General features: G+C 41.4%; 1 long non-coding RNA gene across 1 annotated transcript in view; it reads right to left on the bottom strand.

The window, feature by feature from the left end:
• Nucleotides 1-255: 255 nt before the first annotated feature.
• The window catches only part of LOC126284915 (uncharacterized), a 56626-nt gene continuing 43585 nt past the window's right edge, over nt 256-13296 (bottom strand). Inside the window, exon 2 of the long non-coding RNA XR_007551572.1 lies at nt 256-1771. This is a non-coding gene — a long non-coding RNA (uncharacterized LOC126284915). The remainder of the gene's footprint in view (nt 1772-13296) is intronic.

Here is a 13296-nt window from a genome sequence, read left to right as displayed (position 1 = left end):
ATAAGCCAGGCAAGCAGAAACAAAGGTAAATGTTAGTAGATTGAGACAACAACATGAAAGGCACATGGTACTGGAAATTCCACACCACCCTTCTTTTCAGAACTTGGCAGGCATGAGAAGAATTGTCACTCTTCACACATGGAACACGCCATATCAATACCAATGAAGTGAGACATGTTTTAATTAATTCCTTCTCCAAACTATGACTACTGCCTCATTGACGAGGACATTGTACATATATTAACAGAGAGATAAATACTGCCATCCAAGAACAATTGCACAGTACAATATTTCAACAGCACAGAACAATTTTTCTCTTAGAGAAGCTCTTAGTTTCATGAATAGATCTGTTGCCGAACTCATTTACCATTTCATTCAAATTTGTAAAAGGCAACTTTAAAATCTTAGAATATCTTAGATATTGTATTATATCCGTATGAAACTGGATTTTGTGTTAAAATTTCATGACTTTTATTGTAACACAGCAGGCAGAGTAATGTACTTTATTGATTCGTTATCTCTCAATTATGTTTTATATTTTGTAATGAAATCAGGCCAGTGTCCTGTTTCTATCATTATGTCTAATAATTGTAGGTGATAAATGGACTCTGTATGGAAAAATGTAACATTTCAACAATAACTGAAAAGTAGGAGTCTCTCAAAGTTAGACTGTTGAGGGACCACTGAATAAAATTTTGCCACATATTTGGGGAAACTAAATCACGAATAATGTTGCAATTCCAAATGATCTTTTAGTCCAAAGAAGTAAAAGCAGTAAAACAAATCTACCAGCAACTTTTCTCTGAGCGCTCTGCGGAATCAACAAAATTCACAACACTTGCCATGCCATCTCTCTCTATCACTGTGTTCACTGGTCCTTATGCCCAAAAGAAAAATCCTCTTCTCTACCTACATTGTTCAAGTCTGTGTCAATTTTATCTATGTCCACAGGACACACTGTGGAAGACAGTTTGCAGTCTCTCACATACAACAGAGAATGCAACACTGCCTGCTGTCAGTTGGCCACCCCAATCCTAGCACAGACCGTGTATTCAGCCCACGGGTCAGCCATTGATCTAATGCGAGCCTGTTTCCCACTGTCCATTCTTTTAATTTTTTTTCTTTCTTTTAACTCATCGCTCATTCCCTTCTGGAAAGGAGAGGGCAGGCTCCTGTAAACTTAGTTGTTCTGAGCCATGTCAGGCTAGCTGTGAAACAAATGATGTTAACTAATTACATGATTTTATTATGAAAAGTATAGGGGACACACACACACACACACACACACACAACCTCAAAATTGAACTATACAGCATAACAACAGTGTAAATTTACTCTGTGATGAAGTAGTGTCTATGCACATTACCAGATAATAAAACATATTAACTCACCAGATGTGCACAACATATATAGCAAATTGGAGGAACCAGATTTTATTTTGAACATTTGATACTGGTTCAGAAACAAATTAAGTGAAGTTAACAATGCGAGGCAGCAGCAAAGTAGGCACTTAACCCAAAGATGGCCAAACTCTCATTATTACTTCCCTAGTTTCTCACTGACCATGACATGAAAATAGTCTGATTCATAATAATTAATTTATATATGTGTGTAAGGCCAGGATAATAAAGCCACTTGAGCTTTCATCAGTTCATAATTGAAAAAAGAATGGTTGTTACCTTGGTGATCCACTTCGCACCAAAGTTCAATCAGAGTCAGCAGCTACAATAACTCCGGATGACCGCAGATTCTTCAGGTTTTCGAATTAATCCTGAGAAAATTCATTCAGTAATTAGGTATAAAAATAAAGTAACTTAGTAGTTAACACTATGGGGATGGGGAGGGCTTGGGAAGCATGGGGTCAGGGTCTAACAGCAAGGATAGATGAAAACTTATTTTTATTTGCACAAATTTGCCATTATGAGATTTATTGTTCATATGTCAGTATATATGTACACAGAATCTCGTGCACAAAAACAAATGCACCACTCAGAACATAACGCTATACTCAGGTTTTAATTAAAATGATAATGATAATGAAGCACAACAAAGCAATGGCAGATCCACAATCTTAACTCCTCCTCCCCAGGAATAATGTGCCGGAAAAATAGGAGAGAATACCAACACTGACCCATGCTGAAGACAAGAAGCCCATACCACCTCCACCTCCACCTCCACCCCTCCCCCCCTCCCCCTCCCCACACCCTCCCAAGGAATCAGGTGCCACCATAATACTAGTGATCCCCTCTTCAGACCACAGGTGGTTTCAACAAAGACCTCAATACGGAACAATGGACTATGGTGTTATTTGCAAACAAAATCCACACTCCACAATGTGCTACATTGTGACTTCCTCCACAAGCTGCTATCAGAATCTTACAAATCACAAGAAACAGATCACAGGTCATACACGCAGCGTTCACACATCATGATACAATAACTACCTCGTCCCTACCACAGCATGGTGGTGATACAGCCTTACTCACTGCTTGAAGGAAACACCGTAGTAACATTTACAAATTACGGAAACAACCAACTGTGATAGAGATAAGTCATACAAATGTAGTCCCACTGACTAAAGCAAACATTTTAGTTTCCCAGGAAAGTGTAGCTACTTATTTGTGTGGTGCCAAAAGTACACTAAGGGTTGACACTCAATAGTAAGCTATTTTTTAACATGCATTTTACCAAGAAGTGATAAAAATATTTACAGGTGCCCAATATGCAAGTCTCATTCTTCACTTACTCCAGCTTATAAATGTAATGAAACTGTCATAGTTGTGTACAAATTTAACAAATTTTAAAATTTTTGTGTGTCATTTTTGTCCAATACAAGGAGATTTTTTTCACTGTTGTGTTGGCATATACAGGGTGTTACAAAAAGGTACCGCCAAACTTTCAGGAAACATTCCTCACATACAAAGAAAGAAAATGTGTTATGTGGACATGTGTCTGGAAACGCTTACTTTCCATGTTAGAGCTCATTTTATTATTTCTCTTCAAATCACATTTATCATGGAATGGAAACACACAGCAACAGAACATACCAGCGTGACTTCAAACACTGTTACAGGAAATGCTCAAAATGTCCTCCGTTAGCGAGGATACATGCATCCACCCTCCGTCGCATGGAATCCCTGATGCGCTGATGCAGCCCTGGAGAATGGCGTATTGTATCACAGCTATCCACAATACGAGCATGAAGAGTATCTACATTTGGTACCGGGGTTGCATAGATAAGGGCTTTCAAATGTCCCCATAAATGAAAGTCAAGAGGGTTGAGGTCAGGAGAGTGTGGAGGCCATGGAATTGGTCCGCCTCTACCAATCCATCAGTCACCGAATCTGTTGTTGAGAAGCATACGAACATTTCGACTGAAATGTGCAGGGCTCCATCGTGCATGAATCATATGTGTTGTACTTGTAAAGGCACATGTTCTGACAGCACAGGTAGAGTTTCCCATATGAAATAATGACAACGTGCTCCATTGAGCGTAGATGGACGAACCTAAAATGAGCTCTAACATGGAAATTAAGCGTTTCCGGGCACATGTCCACGTAATATCTTTTCTTTATTTGTGTGTGAAGAATGTTTCCTGAAAATTTGGCCATACCTTTTTGTAACACCCTGTAGGTCTGGATGGTATCTGCATAGCACTAGCCATATCAGATATTTAGTCTGTAGTTGGCTGCAAAAAATGTTTAATGTGTTTGGGTAGTACTGGTAATTATTTATATTACTACATGAAGACAAATTGTCATTCAAGATCATTATCAATAGTCTTGAGAAGTTCTTAACCAACGTACTTCAAATTTTTACATGATGTTATGTTCTTCTTCAGTCCTGAGACTGGTTTGATGCAGCTCTTCATGCTACTCTATCCTGTGCAATCTGCTTCATCTCCCAGTACCTACTGCAAACCACATCCTTCTGAACCTGCTTAGTATATTCATCTCTTGATCTCCCTCTACAATTTTTACCCTCCCGCTGCCCTCCAATGCTAAATTTGTGATCCCTTGATGCCTCAGAACATGTCCTACCAACCGGTCCCTTGTCAAGTTGTGCCACAAATTCCTCTTCTCTCAAATTCTATTCAATACCTCATTAGTTATATGATTTACCCATCTAATCTTCAGCATTTTTCTGTAGCACCACATTTCAAAAGCTTCTATTCTCTTCTTGTCCAAACTATTTATCGTCCATGTTTCACTTCCATACATGGCTACACTCCATACAAGTATTTTCAGGAACGACTTCCTGACAATCATTACTCTATGTTAACAAATTTCTCTTCTTCAGAAACATATTACTTGCCATTGCCAGTGTACATTTTATATCCTCTCTACTTCGACCATCATCAGTTATTTTGCTCCCCAAATAGCAAAACTCCTTTACCATTTTAAGTGTCATTTCCTAATTCCCTCAGCATCACCCGACTTAATTTGATTACATTCCATTACCCTCGTTTTGCTTTTGTTGATGTTCATCTTATACCCTCCTTTCAAGACACTGTCAGTTCCATTCAACTGCTCTTTCAAGTCCTTTGCTGCCTCTGACAGAATTACAATGTCATAGGTGAACCTCAAAGTTTTTATTTCTTCTCCATGGATTTTAATACCTACTCTGAATTTTTCTTTTGTTTCTTTCACTGCTTGCTCAATATACAGATTGAATAACATCGGGGAGAGGCTGCAACCGTGTCTCACTCCGTTCCCATCCACTACTTCACTTTCATGCCCCTCCACTCATAACTGCCATTTGGTTTCTGTGCAAATTGTAAATATTCTTTCACTCCCTGTATTTTACCCCTGCCACCTTTAGAATCTGAAAGAGTATTCCAGTCAACATTGTCAAAAGCTTTCTCTAAGTCTACAAATGCTAGAAACGTAGGTTTGCCTTTCCTTTATTTTCTAAGATAAGTCTTAGAGTTCGTATTGCCTCACGTGTTCCAACATTTCTGCGGAATCCAAACTAATCTTCCCCGGGGTCAGCTTCTACCAGTTTTTCCATTCGTCTGTAAAGAATTTGCGTTAATATTTTGCAGCTGTGACTTATTAAACTGATAGTTCGGTAATTTTCACATCTGTCAACACCTGCTTTCTTTGGGATTGGAATTATAGTCTTCTTGAAGTCTGAGGGTATTTCGCCTGTGTCACATCTTGCTCACCAGATGACAGTTTTGTCAGAACTGGCTTCCCAAGGCCGCCAGTAATTCAAATGTAATGTTGTCTACTCCCAGGGCCTTGTTTCGACTTGGGTCTTTCAGTGCTCTGTCAAACTCTTCACGCAGTATTGTATCTCCGATTTTATCTTCATCCTCTTCCATCTCCATAATATTGTCCTCAAGAACATCACTCCTGTATAGACCCTCTATATACTCCTTCCACCCCTCTACTTTCCCTTCTTTGCTTAGAAATGGGTTTCCATCTGAGCTCTTAATATTTATACAAGTGGTCCTGTTTTCTCCAAAGGTCTCTCTAATTTTCCTGTAGGCAGTATCAATGTTACCCCTAGTGAGATAAGCCTCTACATCCTTACATTTGTCCTCTAGCCATCCCTGCTTAGCCATTTTGCACTTCCTGTCGATCTCATTTGAGACGTTTGTATTCCCTTTTGCCTGCTTCATTTACTGCATTTTTATATTTTCTCCTTTTATCAATTAAATTCAATATTTCTTCTGTTACCCAAGGATTTCTACTAACCCTCGTCTTTTTACCTACTTTACACTCAGCTGCCTTCACTACTTCATCCCTCACAGCTACCCATTCTTCTTCAACTGTATTTCTTTCCCCCATTTCTGTTAATTGTTCCCTTATGCTCTCCCTGAAACCCTGTACAACCTCTGATTCTTTCAGTTTATCCAGGTCCCATCACCTTAAATTCCCACCTTTTTGCAGTTTCTTCAGTTTTAATCTACAGTTCATAACCAATAGATTGTGGTCAGAGTCCACATCTGCCCCTGGAAATGTCTTACAATTTAAAACCTGGTTCCTAAATCTCTGTCTTACCATTATATATCTATCTGATACCTTCTAGTATCTCCAGAATTCTTTTATGTATACAACCTCCTTTTATGATTCTTTAACTAAATGTTAGCTATGATTAAGTTATGCGCTGTGCAAAATTCTACCAGACAGTTTCCTCTTTCATTTCTCTCCCCCAATCCATATTCACCCACTATGTTTCCTTCTCTCCCTTTTCTTACTCTTGAATTCCAGTCACCCATGACTTAAATTTTCGTCTCCCTTCACTACCTGAATAATCTCATCATACATTCCATCAATTTCTTTATCATCTGCAGAGCTAGTTGGCATATAAACTTGTACTAATGTAGTAGGCATGGGCTTCATGTATCTTTGCCACAATAATACGTTCACTATGCTGTTTGTAGTAGCTTACCCACACTCCTGTTTTTTTTATTCATTATTAAACCTACTCCTGCATTACCCTTATTTGATTTTGTATTTATAACCCTGTATTCACCTGACCAGAAGTCAGGTTTCTCCTGCCACCGAACTTCACTAATTCCCACTATATGTAACTTTAACCTATCCATTTCCCTTTTTCAATTCTCTAACCTACCTGCCCGATTAAGGGATCTGACATTCCACACTCCGATCCGTAGAACGCCAGTTTTCTTTCTCCTGATAACGACGTCCTCTTGAGTAGTCCCCGCCCGGAGTTCCGAATGGGGGACTATTTTACCTCCAGAATATTTTGCCCAAGAGGATGCCATGATCATTAACCATACAGTAAAGCTGCATGCCCTCAGGAAAAATTACGGCTGTAGTTTCCCCTTGCTTTCAGCCATTCGCAGTACCAGCACAACAAGGCCGTTTTGGTTAGTGTTACAAGGCCAGATCAGTCAATCATTCAGACTGTTGCCCCTGCAACTACTGAAAAGGCTGATGCCTCTCTTCAGGAACCACACGTTTGTCTGGCCTCACAACAGATACCCTTCCATTGTGGTTGCCGCTGCGGTACAGCTATCTGTATCATTGAGGCACGCAAGCCTACCCGCCAACAGCAAGGTCCATGGTTCATGGCGGTACATGATATTCTAATGAGAAATAGGATATATACAAGGTGTACGTAAAGTCCAGGAACATTTATTGCCCAAGAACTAAACATTGTACGATGTCATAAATATTTCGTTTTAAAGAGAAACTCTTAAAGTTTTTTTTTTTTAACAAATATTAGATATGCAAACCATGAATAACCCGACAGACATCAATATGGTAATGTAATTCTTGCCATATGCACCCCAGCACTGCGTCAACAACTGGCAGTCACTTCTCGTATTCTCTCCCGGAGCTCTCCTACATCATGTGGTAGACGTGGTACATATACCAGATCTTTTGTGTGTCCACACAGAAAAAAAGTCAGACTGAGTGAGATCTGGTGATCGGGGAGGCCATTTCACAAAACAGCTGTCTCCTCCTGTAGAGCGGCCAATCCATCATTGCGGCAGCTCCGTGTTAAGGTACCCACGAACTTCGCAATGAATATGGGGTGGAGCCCCATCCTGCTGACAGATGAACAGATAGTCCAATTGCATTTGAGGCATCAGCCATCACTGAAACATGTTGAAGTAGGAATATCCAGTGAGAGTGCTCCCAGCAAAGAAGAATGGTCCATACACTCCTCGACATGACAAGGCACAATGAACATTTACCTTTGGGGAATCACACTCCAATTCAATGCATTCGTGTGGATGCTTTGTACCCCAAGATTCGATGATTATGCCTGTTCACTTTCCCCATTAGTGTGAACAGTGGCTTCATCGATAAAAATTAAGCAATCAACAATGTCATCCACACCCTCATTGAACTGTTTCAACTGTGAGCAAAACTGAAAATGCTTGTCTGTTGTAATCATTGAGCTTTTGCACTAGCTCCAATTTGAATGGTTTCATGGACAGCTTCTGTCACAGGACTTTCCACACCATCATTAGAGCCATTTCGAGTTCACAGGATGCATGACACTCCGATTTCTTTGGACTCTCTATTAATGTCTCTCGTACATGCTCCACATTCACTTCTCTCACACTGGGACATCCACTTCCCATTGCTGGGCACAAGGAACCCGTCTAAACAAATTTGTTTTAACAGTGATAAATGGCCTTCCTTGTTGGTGGCTTCTTACGATACTTGGTTCTAAGCATCCATTTAACAGCTGTAGCACACTTGTTTTTGTCCAACTCCAACACACAGAAAGCTCACTCCGCACCTGAACTCTCCACGTTAGCGACTAGTGCTGACTATCGGCAAATTACCTAACTACACTGTGGAGGTATACATAAAAAACTGAGGGTCTGCCTTCAAAATGATGTATGTATTATATCTGTACAATAAATAATTGAAAGTGTTCCCCAACAGCATCCACAGTGTAACTTAATATACCTACATACATCTCATTTATGGCATATAGTTCAAGAGATGTCATAATTTAGTGATCCATGATATTCATGAAAGGGTACACATCATGTACATCAAGAATAGAGTTCATCATCTGTGAAGATGTATACTAAATTAGAATAATTGTCGAGGATCAAACAAAACAGGTCTCTGAAAAGGGTAGGATTAACATCCTTCGAGCCATAAATGAGAGCCATCCATATCATGAGACAGGATACAGACAACCGAAGGTGTCTGGAGAGACCTCTGGGAACACAGACTAAAGGAGGCTGTTGGAGATCCTTCAGCACAGTACTGAGTCAGGTACCAGCTGGTCTACCCAGTTTTGGGCAATGCACGAACAGTCTGAACTGTTGGTTGTGGGACGGAGTAGAGCGATGTAGGTGAGCAGGCATCTGATAGATTGTGACTGCAGAAGCTGCCGTCATCTAACCCACAGCAGTGGGACATGGGCTTCAACATGTAATTTGCCAGAAGCTGCTTCATGCAAATTTACGTGAACTGGCAGATGTCTGACAACCAAATTAGCTTGTTAAAATAGCAAAGAATTCAAAAGCGTCAATGACTTCAAGTAATTGCTCACCAACAAATTTCTGGGTGTGGGTGCACAGTCCAAAGCTGGCAGAAATGCATAACATATAATTTTTCCAGGAGAAAATTGGTAACTGTGATTCAGGGTACAGTCACTTACCCTCCAAACATTCCTCTGAAGCTGGCACTCAGTGGTACACAGTGTTGCGAAGGCACAGAACAGGCAAAGATCATCAATGTACAGTGATGCACACTTTGTGGAGCCTACTGCATTTAAAATACCACACTGGTGCCTATAGCAGACAGTGTTGTGCTCCAAACCGATCACTGCAGGCCTCAGGTTTCCTGTACATACTGGGTACTGAGAGTTGAACCTATCCAGACCTGGAAAAGTCAGAGATAGGAAATTCTGGATAAAAATGGGTAAACTGCCCTGGAAACACCACTCATTTAGCACAGACAAGATGTCACGTCACCAGTTGGTATCATGCTTTCTGTAGGTCAAAGAGCACAGCACTCTGATACTAGCGAAGTGCGAAAGCATTGTACATTGCAGATTCCAGACGAACCAAGTGATCTGTGGTTGACTGGAAAGTCTGAAGCCACTTTGGAATCACGACATATGCCCTCTGTCTACAAGGCGCCCACAAAGACTGCAGTTGACCACTTGCTCAAATAGCCTACAAAGCCCGTTCATCAGAGAGACTGATAGTTAAAATATGTTGGTCCTTTCCCAGTTTCAGTACAGGAATAACATCTTCCCACCATCAAGATGTGAACTCTTTTCCACTAAATATAATTAAAAAGCCCAAGGATGCATTTCATGCTGTTGACGTGAAGATATTGGGCATTTGGTTGTGGATTTTGTCAGGTAGGAGGGACTGTGCCAAAGCACTGCAAAGCTCCCATTCACTGAAGGGAATTCGTGTGACAGAGCCGTGCACATGGAAGAATAGCGGGTGGTGCTCAGTAAGGTGTTTCTGTGTCAGGAAGAGACTATACTAACTACGGAAAGCAGACACTTCAGTGAAGTGTGCTGAAAAACATTTGGTATGCACCACAGGATCAGTGCACATGTCATCACTGACAAGGATGCCAGGAACCACTGTGGGTGATGGGTGACTGGAAATACAGCACAGTTGAATTAATATTTGGGAGAATGGTGTACGATACAAATTGCTCCCAACACTCTTGCTTCCTTATCGTTATTAAAAATCATACTTTCACCCAGAGTCTCTTCAATACTATTAAATTACCCACTGAGGGATGGCACTTGTGCTGTTTAAGCACACTGCAGTGTTCCATGATAGCTGTGGTTATCTTCAGACAACCACGATTGTGTCATTGTTTTCAGTATCACTAGCTTATTTGCCAGTTTGACGTGTATTTTTTTCATGTGTGTGAATGGTTTTTCTGTTTTGACTCCCTTTAATCACTTTGATGTATGGGATCTGATTTTGTTTGAACCTGGTGGTTCTCAATCCTCCTCCTCTGATGTTGTCATCACCTTTGTTTTCCTAGGTCTAGTGCTCATCTAAGTTGTTTTGCTGTCTGTTCTTTGGTGGTTGGTTTCTCATTTGCTTGGTGGTTGTCCTTTAATGTACTGAGGGTCTTCTATTAGCAATCTTGGTAGCTTCAGTTTGTGCTAAGTTTGTGGGTGTGTTGTTCCTACGTTTGCCAGGTGCCTGATATTTTCCCAGAGATCGAGTTTTGTGTAGGTAGTGGTGGCTAATTCTTAATGGTTTCCTGAATGGTGTCCATCTGTAGGGCTTCGTGTAGCTATCCTATTCAGGTCCATGGCAGTGCACCTAATATCTATCTAAGTACTTTATTTTGGATGACAGTTTCTTTAGATGGGTCGTACTTGCAGTTCCCCATGATGTGCAGCCGTAAGTCATTGCTGGTAGGACTGTGGTTTTATATAGTGACCTTTTTGTTTCTATAGCCAGGTCTTAGCTGATGAAGGGGATTAATGCTTCGGCTATTGCAAGTCCTTTGTTTCTTTTACCATTGATGTGTAGGCCGAAAAGTAGTTTGGTTCTACGTGCACTCCTAAGTATTTTACTTCCTATCTCCATGGCAACTCTTCTGCATTTAGTGTTAGTCGTTCTTCTAGGACTTGTCGTTTTCTTGTAAAGTACAGTGCCAAGGTTTTTGTGGCGCTGAGTGTCATTTTGTTGTCTTTGCACCACGTTTCTACTAGCTCCAGTTGCCTCTGTACATGCCAAATGTTTGTTTCATGTTGCCTCCTGCTGCTATTGAAGGCAGTATCATCTGCAAAATGAGCGATGTCTACGTGTGGTGCTAGAGGTATATCATTTGCATATATATTGAAGAGTGTTGGGAGATGATGGACTCCTGGGGTATGCCAGCTTGCATTACCCTCTTGGATAACTTTTTCCCGTCCACTACTACTACGGAAGAACGCCTTGTCAGGAAGTTGTCAACGATATTTACATATCTGTCCAGTATTGTTGTATCTTTTCATTTGTGGACCAGTCTCTCATGCCACATCTTGTCATGGGCTTTCTCCCAGTCAAGGAACACAGTTGCTGTCGAGTTGGAGAAGTTTGTGTGTCTTGCGATATGCTCTGTCAGTCACAGTACCTGTTGTTCGGCCGATACCTTTTTTTTGAAGCCGAATTGCTCTGCTCAAATGGCGCGATCTTCGTGGAGTGATCTTTCTATTCATTGTAGTAGTATTCGCTCTTTGATTTTTCCCATCGTTTTGAGCAGGCTTATGGGCCTATGGTTTGTCGGTGTTTTTTATCCTTTCTGGCTTTGGGTATTGTAATGATTTTTGTTTCTTTCCAAACTTCCGGGAAGTGTCAGTGAATCATGCAGCTGTTTATAATGCTTTTGAGGAGTACTAATGGCTTCCTGGGCAGTTGTTTTGATGGGTGTGGGTGATCTTGGCTAGTCCAGATGCTTAGCTTCCTTTCCATTTTCTGATGATGATCTTTAGTTCAGTACGGGTGTTAGCTCTGGCGCGGCTGTCGGTGGTGTGGTCTAATTGCTGTGACTGATTGTGTGACAGTGTTTTCATTTTGGATGTCTCTTTCTGTGGGGTTTTCTGCGACAAGGCATCTTAGACTGTGCCCTGTGGTCCTTCCAGCACCTTTTTTGGGGTTTGTTCATTTTTTAGCACTTTCATAATGCACCATTCATCTGTTTGTTTTAGTGTTATTTCTGCCATTACATCTTCCCAGCATTCCGAGCACCATTCCCTACGGCGATTTTGGAAATCACGCGTTAGTTGGTTTGTTTCGCACCTGTCTCAGTGGTCCGTTGTTCTTTGCCGGTGTTTTTTGGCTCGGATCTCTTGGTGCCTCAGTTCCCTTAGTGTGTGGGGGGGGAGGGGGGCTCCTCTCTGATCTTCTATGATGGTTTTTGTTGTGGCATTGCATAGGGCTGTTCGTATTTCTGCTGTTGGGTGGTTTATTTCTTTGTCTATTTTTTTCTGTTGTGGATAGGTCTGCATCTGGGCATATATGATTTATTAGGTGTCTTCTATATTGCTCCCAGTTTGTTGTGTATTTGGTCTTGGGGTGGTTCGGAGGCAGCCCGATTCTTCTTGCCCGTATTAGTACTGGGTAGTGGTCCAAAGTGAGCTCTTCTATTGTCAAGTTGTTCACTATGTTTTTGGATAGGATCATGTTAAGGACAGTTGAACAGCAGGCAGTGAAGACTGGAACATGTGTGGGTTCGTCAGTGCCCCTAACCACGAAGTGTAGTTGATCTTCGAACCTCAGCAGTTTTTCTCCCTATGGGTTGGTGGTTCTCGAGTTCCACACTGGATGTTTTGCGTTTATGTCTCCGCCCAGGGGCACTTTTTGGGTGTTGACTGAGCAGTTCAACCATACTGGTGGTCATCGGGATGAACCAAATGAGTAGGGTAGCACTGCTGCTCTCGCACAAACAACAGTATTAATAGCCTCCTGTACTACTTTGTCAATATCCATTGCACAACTGGGCGTGAAAGTTGCAGTAGAGGAGAAAGCCTGCCGGTCAACTTTTTGAAGCAACCAACATGAAGCATGTTCTAGATGTTTGTGAGTAGAGAGGGAGACAAGAGAAAAATGGTTGCTGTCCCAAAGATCGCCATGGACACGCCACTGAATCAGGGGTAAGATACTCAGGCTACGAACTGTGAGATAAGTAGTTGGGTACATTTTGTGTGCTGCACAGAAATGTGTTGCATCTCCAGTGCTGTGTAGGCACATGTTCAATCCTGAAAGGGGGTGGTGTTGTACTCACCCCCTGATTAACAAGTACACTGCTAAGTGGCACCTGCTCACTGAACTTATCAGAGTGTATGTGGGTACAGACCCCACTGGACACTTACATT

Source organism: Schistocerca gregaria, chromosome 8 (assembly GCF_023897955.1).
Source record: "Schistocerca gregaria isolate iqSchGreg1 chromosome 8, iqSchGreg1.2, whole genome shotgun sequence".
Classification (NCBI taxonomy): Eukaryota; Metazoa; Arthropoda; class Insecta; order Orthoptera; family Acrididae; genus Schistocerca; species Schistocerca gregaria.
Note: the sequence above shows the minus strand (reverse complement) of the source record. Positions and strands in the feature narration are given on the sequence as shown.